The 18,301-nt window shown below is 33.3% G+C and overlaps 1 long non-coding RNA gene and 1 pseudogene across 1 annotated transcript; one reads left to right on the top strand and one right to left on the bottom strand.

Annotated features, from left to right (window-relative positions):
* Nucleotides 1-113: 113 nt before the first annotated feature.
* Nucleotides 114-10,871, bottom strand: LOC128207288 (uncharacterized). The gene is made up of 2 exons (XR_008256673.1): nt 10,733-10,871; nt 114-1,095 (listed from the first exon to the last, which is right to left on the bottom strand). It is a non-coding gene; the product is annotated as an uncharacterized LOC128207288 (long non-coding RNA).
* A 14-nt stretch (nt 10,872-10,885) lies between these two features.
* LOC128207284 (uncharacterized) lies at nt 10,886-17,982 on the top strand (annotated as a pseudogene).
* Nucleotides 17,983-18,301: the final 319 nt, after the last annotated feature.

Raw genomic sequence — 18,301 nt, 5'->3', positions numbered from 1 at the left:
ATTAGGAGTAGAAATACAGTAAACTATGTGTAAACAGCAAACCCCTTGGGACATGCTAGAATTGTGCATTATATCTAGATTTTGTTGGGTATCAAATTAAGATTTGAAAAAAATACTTTAAGGTACTTTTTATTCAAAACATGATTGATTTCTTTATTTCAATTCATATAATTAATAACAATTGACATGCATCAAATTATTGCCTACACCAGTCATTGACATAAGACTTAAGTTAACAAGCGTAAATACTTCAGGGGCTCTTACAGCTGATTATTGTACAGTAGTCTGCAGGTTCTCAAATCTGATTTCTGGATTAATCATGAACTATAGAACCCCTGAATACCTACAGGCCAGTACAGGGTATGGTTTTTAACCATGCTATATATATAAATAAATCGTAAAAAATATAGAGTTTGAGCAAGCCTGAAAGTATTTTACCACTACAGCACTTGTGCCTATTTCGACCATTGCCATATGTATTCAACAATACAAGCTTATTATCACACATGATGTAATTTATCTGATAATATTAAACTGAACTATTATCTGACCTTGAGTTTATATCATTCTGATTCTTGTAGAGCATAAAACATTGTTCATTGTGTTCATTTATGACAAATAAAAATGTAGAAAAAAACAGGCATGATAGTATGTTCTGGATTTTGCAACACTTCAGATTTTAACATGCATCAACTAGAAGTAGAATACCAAACATGTACACAAAATATATTTAGGTTATTTTGATGGCAGCTTTTAAAAGACCATCAATGAAGTAAGATCTTCAGTTGAACACATCTTTTTAGAAATACAGGAGGAAAGTCTAACGAAGAACACGTCCATTCTTCACCAGTTGGAAACTGTCTTTTTCTTCAAGGAACAGGCTGTTACGATTGCTCGTCCTCTGACCCCTTGTTTTGAACCATCAATTTCTTTGCTTCATTCTCAAGGTTTACCATTCTCATATCAGAGAAAAAGTCCATATAAAGTTTTAAGCCACCAGCTACAAAGATAACACCCAAAAATAAAAGTCCAGTCCGCCCTTTTGGTGCAGTAGGAACAGATGCCTTTGACTTCATTATGGTGTTTTTTTCTTGTCTGGAAAGAAAGAAAAAAACAATCATATTCATGTCCATTGAAAAAAAAGTTTAGCCTTTTTAACCATCTTGTCAAGCATATTAATTCCATAAACATGGTAACGAAGGCACATAAAGATTGGATGAGAAATTATCACAAATTAGCAAAGAACATACAATCTCAATGTAGTCAAATTTTGGCAATTGTAGGACAAAGAAACAAAATGACAGGAGGGGTCTGGCGAAATTGTGACCAACTTTGGTATAGAATGGATAAGCGACAGTCGAGTCAGAGCAGACAAGATCAATGTTTTACATTTAAAGGGACATAAAACAGGGAACAGTCCAATACTCCAGCCATTGTGCTATTTATCCTGTTTTGTACTATTATGCCTTCAAGCATTGTAACCAAGTTTGGTACAGATTGAATGAAGAAAGTGTGAGATTCACCTCCTTAAGCAGGGGCCAGAATTTGGTTACCTCTCAAATAAAAAAAAAAACACAAAAAAACTTTTTTTTATTTATTTTTCATCATTAAATCATTGTTTGTACCAATGTTGTAGTTGTGTTTGTTTCAAACTGTGTGTCAATCTTTGATTTAAATTAAAAAAAAAAAAAAGAGCTTGAAAGGGCAAACAATTTCTCTAATTTGAAGCATTTACACATTAAAAATCAAGTAATATAACTCTATATCGCATTGATGCATATTATTGCCCTTTATTATTCGCTTTTGAAAGTCTGGTAAAGATTTTGCATGTTAGCATCAGGTTTATAATAATCATATACAATACTCAACAATGAAAAGGGCTCGTCCTATTTTCATTGAAAAAGCCTTCTTAGCAACTGTATACAGATGATACAGGCCCTCTGCCATACAGCCCAGACCTTTGGCCAAGTTCAGTGACCAGATAGTGCAGAGTGGTATACATTATGGTTTCAGATTGTAAGACCATAGGGCCAAGAATAAAAGACAATACTCCCCAAACTTTGAATAAGGTAAATTAATTAATGTTGATCTGGGCTGTATGGTCAATCGATCTGATAAGTATCAGAACTGCTGATCAGGGTTGTATGGTCTTTCAATAAGGGCAATTTTACTTCTCACTTTGGGTCATATCGTCTCCAACTTTTGCCATATGATCTTTTGATCATCTGCACCATATCTGGATGGCAGGAAAGGACTGTCGAGCCCACCATTTAAGCAAAACGCAACTTTCACCAGCCTAATAAGATGGAACAGCCAAAAAATAAAATAGTACCGGTAAACCCTACATCCCAGATTTAAAATCCAAACAGCCCTGATTAAAAGACCACTGACTCAATTTGAAGATGTCATAGTGGGTTGATACACTTTTAGTCAGGAAGACTTGGGTGAAATTAGCCAGCAGTAAGTTTCTGAATTACTTATATTCTTTGCACATTGGCTTTAACATGGCATTAGTATTCAGTCAAGGTGTACATTTTTCTAATGAGTGATGGTAAATCTTCAAGTGAAGCCGAAAATGGTTGAGTTCAGATTTGACTAAATTATGGCCTCTTGAAGAGCTGTAACAGAAACAGCACACTTAACTGTTCAGCCACTTTAAAGCTGCACTCTCACAGATTGACCATTTTGACCTTTTTATTTTTTGTCTTGGAATGAGCTAATTTTGGGGGAAATGTCGGTTAACCAGTGACATAAGACTGCTGACAAAAAATCGGATCACAATTTCATCAAATTTTCTTTAGAAATTTGATGGTTTAACACATAACTAAGGCTTTAAGAAAAATGAGTTTTTCAGCTGTTTTCTTAACAATTGAGATCTGTTTTATTGTGAGGTATATAATTTGACTATGACTTAATTGAAGGCATTGATGCCGAAAGCAGCTGACTCTGAGACAAAAAATGAAATTAAAGTCCAAACTGTCAAGCTGTGAGAGTGCAGCTTTTAGTTTAAGGATTGCAACGTTTCGATGAAACATGCATGGATCACTGTAAAATTATATTTTGTCCAAAACCTTAACCAGAATATTTAGTCAAATAATAAAGGGCCATAATTTATATTTTATGCAAAAGAAGAGTTATACAACTTGATAACTTAAGTATGTTTGTTGTTGAGTATTGACTAAAATCTCATTGCAATACAAGTAGTTGCTGTGATATTTAACGTATGAGTGCTAACATGCAAAACCTAAACCAGAGTTTCAAAGTTGTATAATGAAGGGCATTAATTTGCATTAATGCAAGATATAGTTATTTTACTTGATTAATTCAGTAGAATGGATAGTTGAGAACATTTGTCTTAAGTTTCAATGCAATTATTATACATGATGTATTTACTGAGATACTGAGTAAACCAGAATTTCTTAGTCTAATAACAAGGGCCATAATTTGCATTTTATGAAAAATAGAGTTACCTTACTTGTTTATTCAAGAATATTTTAAGGTTGAGAATCATTGAATAAAATCTCAATGCTGTAGTTGCAGAGATATTGAACTATGAATTTCTTAGTTGAATAATAAAGAGCAATAATTTACAGTATATGCAAGACAGAGTTATCTTACTTAATTGATCAAGTTTATTAGAAAATTGGGAACACAATCCTAAAGTTTCAATGTACATCAAGATGTTTTTGCTGAGATATTGAATTAAAAGTGGTTACATATGAAACCTTAACCAGAATTTATAAGTTGAATGATAAAAGACCAATAATATGCATTATATTCAAAAAGTTGTGGTATCTAACTTCATGAAGTAGGTTGGATGGCCGGGAACACTCATCTAAAGTTTCAATGCATTACATGATGTATTTGCTTGGAAAATGATTTTAAGGTGCTACCATGCAAAACCTTAACCAAGGCGTGACGCGATGCCACTGCCAATGCCATGGTGAGAAGAATAGCTCTTCTTATTCTTTGAATAGTTGAGCAAAAACTAAGGTTCCTGTTAATTTGTACTAGTTACATCTCCCCCCATCATTATTTATAAGCCTGGGGTTTTATTTTGCCTTTTTGATGGGGGGGGGGGGCATCAAGTATGACATTACCCAGGCCTTTCTCCCCATCTCACTGATCAGAATGTCTGACCCATACCTAATGCCAAATATGTATATATTTTTCCAACTATTTATAAAAAGAAACAATTTCCAAATGAGATGAAGTCGCTGTTAACATCTTGGCTTCACATCTTACACCGTGTGCCCCCTAATGCAGTCACAGAGTGTGGTTTTTTTTAAATTTGTTCATTTACAATTATACATACATTTATCAGCACTTTTGGGGAATTATGGTCATTTCGTAACCTTTCCATTTCGTAACCGCTCAATGTTGGTTATTTCGTAACCATTGTGTTAGTCAACTTGTTAAGAAATCAAATTGTCATATCGTAACCATTGGCTCATATATTGTAAACATGATGTCTTTTGTGAGTTTTTTTATTTTGATATCTGCATTAGGTATTTACATGTATATGAGGAAATAATTAAATTACATTTCAGTTTACAAATATAAGTATACTGTAAGTATGAAACATACAAATTTGAAGTTAACATGAGCTGTCACAGAGACAGCGCGCTAGACTATTCCGCCGCTTTTCAATGTAAGGATTGAAAAGTTTTGGCGAAACATGCATGGATCACTGTTAGATTAGATTTCAATGCAATACATGGTGTGCTGAGATATTAACATAAATGTGTTTCCATGCATAATTTTAACGAGAATTTCTAAGTCTAATAATAAAGGGCCATTATTTGCAAAATACTGTTATCTTACTTGGTTATTCAATTAAGTTGAGTGGTTGAATACCATTAAAGTCTCAATGCAATACATCAAAAAGTTGCTGAGATATTATCCTATGTGTGCTAACATGCAAGACCTTAACCAGAATTTCTAAGTCACATAATAAAGGGGCAAAAATTATATATTATAAAAGATAGAGTTTTCTCCCACCTCAGATAAGTAGATCCATTAATTTAACCATGCTAGTAATTCTTATCTTGCCCACGGGCGAAGATAAAATGCCCGTATGGAAGTTCTTTTAATGGTCACCATATTGTAATTACCTCCCTTGTTGAAGACTGTCGTCTGTAGCGCATCATGGAAACCTTGTCTTGTGGCAATATTTAGAATGCTAGTTAATTATTTATCGCTTCAAATGTCACCAGAAAAAAGTTTTCACGCACCTTTCAAGAAATAATGTTTCACTCTTCTTAGAACTATTTAAAGACCGATCAGACCATTTACATACTCTGAATCACTGCGCAAATATCCATGACAACCACGAATTATCGCATATCCGTACGCAATTATTTTCACTAAGCACAAAAGAGTTCCAGCAAAAAAATACATTTTTATTTAATTTTGTTTAACTGAGGTGGGAGAAAAAGCATCTACCATAGCCGCTCGTGTAAGATAGGTTCATCCCCACCCTCGCGCAGGGTGTTTTGCAGAAACTCGGTAAACCTCGTTTCCGCAAAACACCCTACGCTCGTGTCGGAATGAACCTATCTTACACTCTCGGCCATGGAAGATACTTATAATCTTACTTGACTTAAAAAGAAGGTTAAATAGATGGGAGCCTGTGTGTAAAGTTTCAATGCAATACATGAAGTATTCGCTGAGGTATTGACTTAAAAGTGGTTACATGCAAAACCTTAACCAGAATTTCTATGTCGAATAAAAAAGAGGCCATTATTTTAATTTTATGCAAACTGGAGTTATCTTACTTGGTTATTTAAATAGATTGGATGGTTGAATACCATTGTATAAAGTCTCAATGCAATCCATCAATCAATTGCTGAGATATTAACTTATGTGTGCTTACATGCAAAACCTTAACCAGAATTTCTAAGTCAAATAATAAAGGCCCATAATTTGCATTATATTCAAAAAAGTGTTATCTGGGAATACATATCTAATGTTTTAATGCAATACATGATATATTTGCTGAGATATTGACTTAAATGTGGTTACATGCAAAACCTTAACCAGAATTTATAAGTCGAATAATAAAGGGCAATTATTTGCATTACCTAAATGCAAACTAGATTTATCTAACTTGGTTAATTTAGTAGGTTGGATGGTTGAGTACCATTGTATCAAGTATCAATGCAATTCCTCAAGTAGTTGCTGAGATATTAACCTATGTGTGCTTACACGCAAAACCTTAACCAGAATTTCTAAGTCGAATAATAAAGGCCTATTATTTGCATTATATTCAAATAATTGTTATCTAACTTCATGATTTTAGTATGTAAGATAGTTGGGAATACATATTCAAAGTTTCAATGCAATCACTGATGTATTTACTGAGATAATGACTTAAAGGTGCTTACATGCAAAACCTTAACCAAGGTGTGACGCCAACGCCGATGCCGCCGCCTATGCCAACGTCAGGGTGAGTAGTATAGCTCTCCTTATTCTTCGAATAGTTGAGCTAAAAACTAAAATTGGATACAAAGTAAGTGACAACATTAAATGCAGTTAATTAATATAATTAGCGCAACTGATTCAATTTAATTGATAAAATAATATTTGCCGGAATGTAAAAACAAAGTAATTTATTTGTGGCACTGTTCATATATTTTTGTAATAATTTGTGTCACTTTAGTTTTCAAAATGAACTGCAAATTTTGCCTTATTTTTACTGTTTTATTTATTATCTGAAAATTTGAGAAAAACATTTTATATTCAATGCAAACACTTAAAAAAAACTAGTAGTTTTTCCTGTTGTATTCTTAATATTGTTTTGCGATTTGCCAATAAACACTGACATTATGACAAATAAAGAAATTTCAAACTAGCAAGTTTTTATGTTGTGAAGGAAATATTATAAGACAAATTGTGATATAATTTAAGACAATATTTATAGATATTGACCGTTTAACTTTAGATTTTTATTTACTTTGTGTATTTTGACCCTAATTATTGGCTTGTTATTGGTGAGAATTTGAGTAATGTCTCCCAATTGGTGTCATGGTTGCTGTGCCATACATTCAGTATCGAACAATACACTTGACGTGGTGCTAAGTATACCATTTATCACCTCTTTAACTGATGGTTACCATATGACCAATTGATTTCTTGATGTTTACGAATTGACTAACAGAATGGTTACGAAATAACCAAGATTAAGCGGTTACGAAATGACCAGATCCCCTTTTGGGTGCCATTCATGTTGCCCAAAATGATGATTTTGTTTCAAGATTTTTATTCTCAATTTTGAAAAATCTTCATATTTACAGGGTTTCCTAGTCAAATAGCCCCCAAGTCAATAAGCCCCCAAGTCAAAAAGCCCCAATTTTTTAAATTTTGAAATAATTTACATTTTAATTATTCACATCTTTTAAATTCACATTTACAATGTATGGTAAAATGTATTCTCATTGCACAATACTCTATACATTAATATAGATGATGAGTGTATATTATATGAAAATACATAATAATAAAATTCTTATGCAGCTGTCACTAATCTTCTGTTTCATTTGTGTTGGGGACGGTGTGCACATACATAGACGAAATCTTTATTAGCAGGCCGGTGTGAACTGGCTTTAATTTTGGGCAAACTCAAGTATTTGAAGTCATTTATTAAGCTAAGTGTGAACCCACTTTCATCTTTCTTCAAGGATTATTGCACAATGTGATAATGAAGATGCCCTTTCTTCTCTATTAGTCTTTAATATGTGCAAATTATATTCTATATTCTAAGCTGCACTCTGAGTTTGAATGTGTTTTTTTTTATTATTTTTTGTCATGGAACGAGCCATTTTTTGGCGTAAACCATGGAAACCAGTTAAGTTAAAAAAAAATGTTATTGTATGCATTTTTCTTAACCTGATAGTAACAGTTTAAACCATAAGACATAAATTTCGAACGGAAATATGAAAATCTTCAATCTGATTTTTTGTAAGCAATCTAATAACATTGCTTGCAGATATTTAGGCAAAAATTGGCTCTTTCCAAGTCAAAAAAATAAAAAAGTGGTGTATCTGTGAGAGTGCAGCTTTAAAACATTTTAATTATCAAAAAAATGTAATTGTTTGATTAGAAATTATGTAAATGCAATATATCTTAAAAACATTACAACTTACCTTCAAATATAAAAACAAACATCTGAAAAATATTACTACTTTCCTTGAAATATACAATCAAATATCTTAAAAATATTACAACTTGCATTCAAATATCTTAAAAATATTACAACTTACCTTGAAATTTACATTCAAATATCTTAAAAATATTACAACTTGCATTCAAATATCTTAAAAATATTACAACTTGCCTTCAAATATAATATCAAATAAAAAAGGGAGTGGGGCTATTTGACCAAATTGGGGGCGTTTTGACCAATTCTTTCCAAGTGGGGGCTATTTGACCAAAATGGGGGCTATTTGACTTTGGGGCTATTTGACTAGGGGGCTATTTGACCAGGTTCCATTTACAGGTATTTTATCCCAAATCAACACAATAGGCCTGAAAGTTCTTCCCAAATTGATAAATATTACAACAAAAATTTCCCAATATGTCTAGTCTTTTTCCCAAAATGGACAGAAAAAGCCCTGTAACCACACACCGTGCCCTTTAGTCCAAATAATTGTACGTTGACGGATTTTTTTAGATTTTTGATATGGCAAATCCTTCAAGGGATTGGAAGAATCCCGTATAACACGTCTATTATTTTAGACGGCTACCAGACAAATCGGCCCCTTACCAAATCGGCCCCTAGCTCAAACGGTTACCTTTTCGGCCCCTTACCAAATCGTCCCCATCCCGTAGACGTTTCGGCCCCTGATTACCGAGACGTTTCGGCCCTTATTTTTATTTTATTTTTTATATCTAAATACATTGTTTAAGTAAAAAACATGTAATTTCATTTCATTATCATTTTATTTTTATTGTTTTTAATGGACAAAGCTATATACATGCATATAAAGGTATAGATAAAAATAGATTTAAAGAAAATATCTGTACACTTGAAAACATATTTTTATTTTATTTCTAAATATAAGTAAAAAACATGTAATTTCATTTTTTTTTATTTTAAGAGACAAAGCTATATACATGCATACAAAGATATAGATAAAAATAGATTTAAAGAAAATATCTGTACACTTGAAAACATGTAAAGATTTATTCACGAGATATTTTTATAAGACGAAATAGAGTTGAAGAAGAAATTTTTAAACTTATTTTTTTTTTAAATAATCTTTAAATATTATACATAACTATGTTGCTAATATTATGTATAATGACATGTCCATTGTCTAACATCAGTCTTGACCAAACACCTATCGCCCGCCGTAGATGGCACCAACATTTTTCAGGAACTCCTCGCAGGTGACCTTATGCGAATCGTATGAGTCCCACTCATCCATGATCCTGGCGTTGATGTCCCTGTAACGCTCTCGATATAAGTTATAAATTTTATGAAATTCAGTTATTTATATTCAAATCAGGTATATATAAGGATGAAAAAAAAAAACTATTATTAATCTTATATTGAATACGTATGCAAAACCATACTGGCTTAAACGGTGATTTTAGACAGACGGTCTTATGGCGAATTGTCACATTCCACAGAGGTATCAGGCGTTGAAATTGTGACACTTTGTGTTTACAAGCTTATAAATACGTCTACAAGGTTTGTTCCGACTTTCCCAACCGCTAATTCTCACACTTAAAGATTAATACCAATTATCTCTTCGCACCTCAAACAGAATATTATTTCACTTTTTTATTACGTATATATTGTTTTACTCTTGTTAAAATGCATTTGAACTATCAAGTTGTATCTTGTTTGCAATTCATATCTATAAAACAAACATTATTTCCTAATTATGTTTAGATAAAACACTAATTGTCAAAAATGGAGCAATAGTATACCACATAGATAACAAATTAATGGTTGAAATGTAAAGGCATTTTTAAAAAACGCAACACGTTTAAAACAAATGGTACCCACTTTTAGAAACGATTTAATATATATACTTACGTTGTTTATATTACTCAAATCTTCTTCAATCAACTCTAAATAACATTAACAAATTAAAGACAATTATTCATTCACACGTCTTTGAATGTCTTTTTCACACCCACAACACTAACAGTTTGCCTTGCAAAAAAGAACGCATGGTTTAAAGACAAATTTTCTTTGAAGTCTTTAATGAACAATTAATAATTAACAGTTATTACAAATAAAATTTCTTAGATTTTCTAGCATTTTATATTAAAAATCAGGGTTAATAGTTATTTAGATTTTAATCATATTTTTATATCAGTCATATCAATGTTTTCATGCATATTTGTCTTTTTTTAAATTTTAAGATTTTATTTACAACTTATTTACAGATCTCAGACATTTATAAAACGACCTACAATGTTTTTCTATATACTCAAGATAAAAAATAAAATAAAATTAAGGGGCCGAAATGTCTCTATTGAAAATCACTAAGGGGCCGAAACGTCTCGAGTCATTTTAATTAAGGGGACGAAATGGCAGGGCCGAAACGTCTTAGGGGCCGATTTGGTAGTAGGCCGATTTGGTAAGGGGCCGATTTGTCTTGCTCCCTTTTAGACTACCGTGCCCTTGTGACCATAAACATTGCACTTGTACAGCATGGTCCCTTTAAGTCTGTCATGATACGCAGCCAACATGAAAACAACAATCACAGGGTCTTACCACTGAACTTTGTCGTTGTTTTGTTAATCTTTAATCTGAACTTCAAGGTCAGATTTTTTCTCGCCCGATTCTGTATTTTTTGGATTTTGCAGACGCTTTCGGTTTTCTACAGCAACAGGAAGCCAAATATACACAGCGGCTAGAATGTTAAACCCAGTTATAAAGAATAAGAAAGGTTTGGATGTCTGTCTTAGAGCTTGGATTGATTTTCTTATGAGGGATTGTTTCCTCATATTTCGGATTTCGGATAAAACCAATGCCCAATCAAGGCTTCGGCACGACCTTTTGTGAATTTAACACAAAGAAAAAATTACAACAAGAATATTGCGCAATACTAGGTATGGACTCTATTCAGTTTATGATTCTAAGTTGATTCTAAGTTTAAATTGGTTTCCCTTTCTGTTCAATACAGTAGGATAAAAATGTACTGTAAATAAGCCAATATATAAAATTCAATATAAAATTTGTTATATATTATCAATATCATTACTTCAGAGAGTGGGACATCTGCCTACTCCTGTCTATATTCATGGACACCTCTTGTTTACATATCTGTGCTATGCACCCTTCAATTGTAACCACGGCCCCATCAGGTCCAGGGAAAACCGGGTACTTTGACTTTCAGTCCAGCCAAGCCCAGGTAATATACTCGTCCTATGGGGACGAACTGCTGGTAAAATCCCCTCCAAATGCCCCCACGCCCCAGGGACCCAAGGTAAGGCCCATTCCCCGCTATTTTTGGCTCAAAGACAAAACCACCCCATTCACCCAACACTGCAGCCCATAACCCCGGCTATCCATGGTATACCCCCGGACCTGGGAGGCCCGTGGTTACAATTGACTGGTGCATAATAACTTTACTTTTAAGTTCAATATAATTTAATGTAATGATTGAATGAAATAAACATATCATAAAAGTACATTTATATTGTAAGGTTTCTAAAATACATGCATGTGAATATCTATGGTGTATTGCTTTAAATAGCTTTTCCAAAAAATGACACGGCCATATGCCTAATGCACCAGTCAATTGTAACCACAGCCCCCCAAGGTTTTGGGGAATAGCGGGGCCTGGAAGGTAAAAACACGGCCCATTTCCCCCAGCTTTCCCCGGTATACCCCTGGACCGGGGGGGGGGGGGGGGTACAATTGTTACAATTGACTGGTGCATAAGATAAGGATTTGGCCAACCTGTGGTTTGGGCCAGTGTGCAAGTCAAGTGCACTATCAACTATGACTCACATATTTCTATTTCTGGTCATAAATAAAAACCATGACCTCTTTCATGTAGTAATGGTATTGGTCTATAATTACAGTCAGGATGAGCGTTCCATTTGTCCCAGGCGTGGAGAAGGGGGCGTCACTAGAGGGGAACATTGAGCTGAGCCAGGATGACCTCGTCCAGTTTGAATTTCAACCTTGCAATGAGCACAGACAGGAAATGATTACAAGAACTGAAATCTCTGACTTTGGAGATGAAGGTATGGTCTGTAATTTAAGCATGTCATTCTAGTCAATGATCTTATGAGCCTCAATGCCAGTTTATGGGGCAAATGACATACATATGCTTTTATTATATATTGGGTATTTCAATTGAATGAAATTTCAGGAAGCAAGTCTGAAAACTTCATGATGATATTTCTTAACTTGCATAAGATACATGATAACAAGTATGACCAAACCATTTATACTATGGAAACATGAGCACAGTTATTGTCAAAAAATGATGTGCAAATGATAATACTTTTAAAGGAAGTTTTGAATACTAAATTTGATGTTGCATACATGACATCATAACACATACATTATTGAAATGACACGCAAAATTAACATATTGATATTCCAACTGCTGTAGCTTATAATTAATAATTAATAATTTTAATCCAAACATGGAACCTCTGTTTCAGCTCATTTATATGGCTGAAAATTCAGAAGTACTAATAATCATAAAAATGGATCTTTTAATTATTCATTTTGTAGCTGAATTATTATTGCACTATTTATATATAACTAACAAGCTTGTGATATAAGAACAGATCGGAAAATACCTGTTTTAAGTAATTATTATGATAATAAGATATAATTCCTTACATGCATATTTTATCATATAGTATTCTTTGATCATAGAAACCTGCTTGTTCTACTGCTTAAATATTAAATGTTTCTATTAACTTATAACCTAATTAAGAATTTTAAAAAAAAGATCATTATGATTTTTGAATGACTCAGAATTTAAATAATATTCATAGGCGATTACTGCTGTGGTATACACTGCTTTTTTCCTCTTAAAATCTAGGATTTCTCCTGCATGGCGTGTTGAACCAGGAGGAATGCGAGAGATTTACAGGGGAGGGGGAGAGGCTGGGGTTTGAGGAGATACGTGGGGTCCGTGATGACTACAGAAGCTGTAAAAGGTAGGAAGTTGGGTTACTTCAGTGCTTTGGTACTGTTTCATTGTGTCACATTGAGATTGGTAAATTTGCGAAAAAAGGAAGGGGAATTTCATTGTGGATGGATTTTGTCCACATTTTCATAACTTTTTAAGTTGCCGGGTATATCTAGGGTGATCTTTTCTTCATTTATTTGAGGATTTATTAAAAGGGGATTTTTATGCCTTTGCACAAAATTGGTATGGTTCATCAAGAAGGTATTTGTCTCCTGCAATTAACACATGGCAGTGCTATTTCATATAATTGTCATCAACTGGTTAAAAATATGCATTTTTGTTTGGTGTGAGACATGCATGTGATATGAGTTGCGGATTGATTTATGTTGTTTGTTAAATCATGAGTATTTTCATGTTCACATACCGGTACTTTTATGATCTGACAGAAAAAATATGTACAATTTCTATACTTATGAATTTTAGTTTGTAAAATGATTTATGTCCCATATTTACTTTTCAAATTTTAATTATGACCATTTACATTCTCTATGTATTCAGTTTTGAATACTTCTTTTTCAAAGTTTAACATCAAAATTTGCACAATGAACTATAACTGCATGTATATATTTGCAGGATAACTTTACAGAGCCAGACATTAGCTGATGTTTTATGGTCTCGTTTGAAAGGTGACATCAAGGACATTGTGATAGACAATGATCCCCACAAATGCCACATTCATGGCCCCCCATTTCTCATGAAGGGAACCTGGAAACCAATAGGCTTAAATAATGTATGGCCAATGAAACATTTTTTTGAATCAAACTTCAAAAATGTTAAATGTTTAGATGTTTTAATGCTGAAATATTTACACATACTTCATTTAATCATTCTTAAGTTTGTTTAATTATTAAATTAGTTAAATTATTGATGCAATTTTGCCCTTTTTATTTTTTTGCTTATAATATGTTTAAGTGAATTGTTGGTAGTAAATGCATTGCTTAAGTGTTAAAATAGATACGCCTCCTGTTTAAGAAATATTTGCATTGTCACTGTTACTTTAGATTTTTCGTCTGTGCCGGTACCTGCCTGAAGGCCACTTCGCCCCCCACTTTGATGGCCACTATGACAGATCCCCATCAGAGAGATCCCTGAAGACCTGCATGCTTTACCTGAACGGGGATTTTTAGGGCGGAGCCACCAACTTCGTAAATGAATCTCAAACCCTGTACAAAGTAAGTAAAGTTGCTATCGTCCATGGTTGAAAGGAGGTCTGACTTTTTGTAGATATTTTTCCCATTCTATCCTAAAATGTTCCAGATAATATACATATACTTAATCCAATAAAAACAAAGAAATTATGAATTTGAAACAAACCATTGTTAACACAAATTTTTTTATGGTTCTGTTTTTGTTGCCATGTTTGTTTGTTTTCTATCAGAATAATCATTTAACTTTAATCTTTAAATCTGTGATAAATAAAATTCTTTGATGCTGTTGTTGTGCAGAAATAGGTACATATTGTCAATCACCTGAAAGCCGTTAAGACTTCAAGTGTTCACAAAATCATTTGTATAGCAACTCATAAATCTTTCTAAAATATTTGTTATTCCCCTTGTTTCCTTTTAGGATGAAGCCACAGGAAAATACTGCGCCGAAGAGAAGAACATTCTATGCTCCATTCAACCTGAGGCAGGATTGTGCATCCTGTTTAACCATTTCAGACTTCATGAGGGAGCAAAACTCAAGTTAGAAAACATATAGTCATAGGACAGTTGTCCCCCTTTGCATTGTTTTTTGTCAAAAATCAAATCTGTTTGCATTTCATTTAATATAAGGGGCACAACTCTAGTTGAATGATCAAGGCAATCAGAATTTATCTCAAGGAAAAAACAAGTTTTAGACACTTGACCCAACAATGCCATTATTAGTCATTTTCTCAAGTAATCTGCTAAAATGTGTAATAATGGAGAATTCTGTTTTCTCCATTCTATATTTAAGTAGTAATGTAATGTCATAAGCAACTGTTGTTTGGTTTTATCAACGAAGAACTGATTGCTTGAAAGTAGCCATGATGGTTTCAGGTCAGGAGTAAAGTACATCCTGCGTACCGATGTGATGTTCAGAAATGTGGATCAAAACCTCAGTCCAAATTACGAGAAGGCAGTGGCTCTGCTGCAGCAGGCAGAAACTCTCGAAGTTAGTAGCTCCTCGTAAAAGTTTCTTTCTTATGGAGGGATAGGGTCATTTAACATTGTAGACAGTTAAATACCAATGTTGTTGAATCAAAATCTTTATTGAATCTTTAAATTTTAAATTAATATTTCCTCTGATAGACAGGTCTGAATGTTCAAGATCATGTCAGAGGTGAATCCAGGAATTGACGTTAGAGAGGGCATAACTTAAGGGCACAAAGTTCGGAAGATTTGCCCAACCCATTGAACTGAAATATACAGTCGAAACTTGTTGGCTGGATATCTCATGGCTCGATATCCTCGAACCAAATTAAAAGGACCGATTTTTATTTACTCTTTGTTCATATAAATTGCGATCGGATGGCTCGATATCTTGAGGGTCGATATTTCTCCACGCTCGACACTTTGATTTGGTTGCTTGGGTCGATGTCATTTTCGCGGGTTCAGTTAAGAATCTCAGGCCTTGATTTGTTTGATTGGCTTCATTTAGCACAAGGCGCTAATCGATTAAAATTGCTTGACTGATATTATAATTATTATCGAATTTAAATGGTTTAACAGTTTGAATAAACATGCCATCACTTCAAGTTATGTCTCTAATTGTTATCCATCCCTAAATTACTATGCATTTTGATATAACTTTTAAGCTATGTTTGTGTTACCCACTGTTTACAATTGCTTGTTTTCGCATAAATGTATGTTTATTATAAATAAAAAATAAAATGATATTTTCTAATAATAGAATAAGTCATATTACGAAATTTAGGATGCGTAACTATGCCCAATAAATACTCTTCCTTCTCTTGCGGAGATAGCGCAGCCAATAACAAACGAGGTAAATAAGACTTTATGTAACAAATGAAAAAAATAACATTCTGTAAGCAATCCCGCTTGGCTCGATATTCTCGAGGCTCAAAGTACTTTGGCCGGTCCCTAGAATATCGAGCCATCGAGTTTCGACTGTAAATGGTTTAAATTTGTTGGCAGTGGGCATTGTGATAACATCCCCAAGAAAATTTTAACAATTTTCTAGTCTGAAAAGGTGCACTTGAGCATATTTTATTACTTTTTTTTCAGTATTGATATAAAATTAAAGTTGGACATTTTAAGGGGGGCACAGGTTTGGTGCACCACCCTGGAACCGCTTATGTATATATAGATGTAGTACTCTTGTTACTTTCAGAATGGGGGAGAGTGTATGAAAGCAGTAGAGATGTACAGGCGGGCATTTAAACTTGCACCAGAGCTGGAAAACAGTGTCTGAGATGATGAAGGGGGGAAAGTTGTCATCTCTGAGTAATACACCTTTAGTCTTTAGTCTGTGATATTTTTTACAAATACCCGGTACCGTATATAAGATTTGAGTGAACCAGTTCCATGTAAGCAGACATGTGAACTCTATCGGCGGTAGACAAAATCTACCACTTATAAGACCCTTCTAGTGCCCTACCGCTGTCCTGACAAAATCTACCGCTATTGTTTAAATCTACAGATTTTGAAAAAACTAAGGGTATTTGTACCAGCACCAAGAGTTAACATTACAAAGAGTGGTCATTCATAGTTGTGTGCTGCATGAATGCTCCATTTCTTTAATTTATTAAAACTATAACAGATATTGCTGGAAGGATACAAAGATCTGCTATCAGAATGCATTGATGTTGTGTATTGATAATTTCCACCCAACTTGTGTCAGAAACACAATAGAAATTCTATTAACTATCAGTTATTGTATGAATCACATTATTTCATATTCAGTAATTGCTATGATTTATTTATTTTGCAATAACCATTTAATGATTTCTTTGATGTGACTTTGTTGCATGAATTATTAACCATCTTGTCTATGTCTAGAACACCATTGTCTTGTGTTCAGTGTTGGTTCATCTAAGTGACAATGTCCTTGGAGAGTTCAAGAGATCACCAGTTTGTTATGTCATGTGCATTGTGCTGCCTTGTCAATTTGAATCTCTTTAATAAATGTTTGTTTATCTTTAAATATTCTTTTAAAAGTACTAGCAGTATCTTTTGGGAACTAAATTTTAAGCTTACATCAAACTTAAGTAGGATTTCATATAGTTTTACTTTTTCTGTATTTAGACATTGGTTTATGGTCAATATTAGTTTAATCAGGCCGAGTCTTGTTACTAGAACCAGAAATAAAACTATGCTTAATAGATCAACAGCAGATTGGTTTGTATATTGCCACACTTGTTCGCTCTATTTAGGACTTGTAGCTGAGGAGTGCATAAATACTGTTGCAAGTCAGACGTCTATGACGGGTGGAATTAAATCAATACTAATGATTTTAAGAGGGCTAATCCACTTTTTGTGCTTTCTATTGTTATGACCAAACTTTTGCTTTGTTGCAAAAAAAAGATTAAAGAAAGACTTTCCCTGTGGTCACTGTAAAGAGATTTGTGTGAAAATAATTGGTGGAGTTCTTTACTGCCTGTGTTAATGCTATTTTTGTTTTTTGATTTATTATTAAATATATATTTATATATACACACACAGTATATTCTTTAACATTGAAATGATATGACTTCCAATAAATCCGTGTTTCAAACTGAAGTGAACAAAAACTAGTCATTTGTTATGTCTCCTATTTAACAAACTGTACTTTAATATGCCTTTTATACCATAACCTTTTTATTAAAAGAATCAGACCTTTATTAAACCACTATTGAGTATGTTATTTTGCTTTTAATGGTTGCTACCTTTTACAGATATGTAAATTGTAAAAAGATTTGTTCACATTGTATAAGGTCAGACGTTGAGAAAATGTAAGTCAATTCTAGTTTTAATGATAAAACATCATCATTACCTGTAGTTCAATATTAAGCTTCAATATTATTTAAAAATGTGACAGAAATTGCTCTCTTTTGTTGAAAAATTTTAGTCAAGCTTTTCAAAATGAAATGATTTTAGGCTTGGATTTTCAAAATTATTTACAAGTACCTAAGTATTTACAGTCCCTATTTGGTGTTCATT

Source organism: Mya arenaria, chromosome 11, assembly GCF_026914265.1.
Source record: "Mya arenaria isolate MELC-2E11 chromosome 11, ASM2691426v1".
In the NCBI taxonomy this organism is placed as follows: domain Eukaryota; kingdom Metazoa; phylum Mollusca; class Bivalvia; order Myida; family Myidae; genus Mya; species Mya arenaria.
The sequence above is the reverse complement of the archived record's forward strand: the minus strand, read 5'-3'. Positions and strand labels throughout refer to the sequence as shown.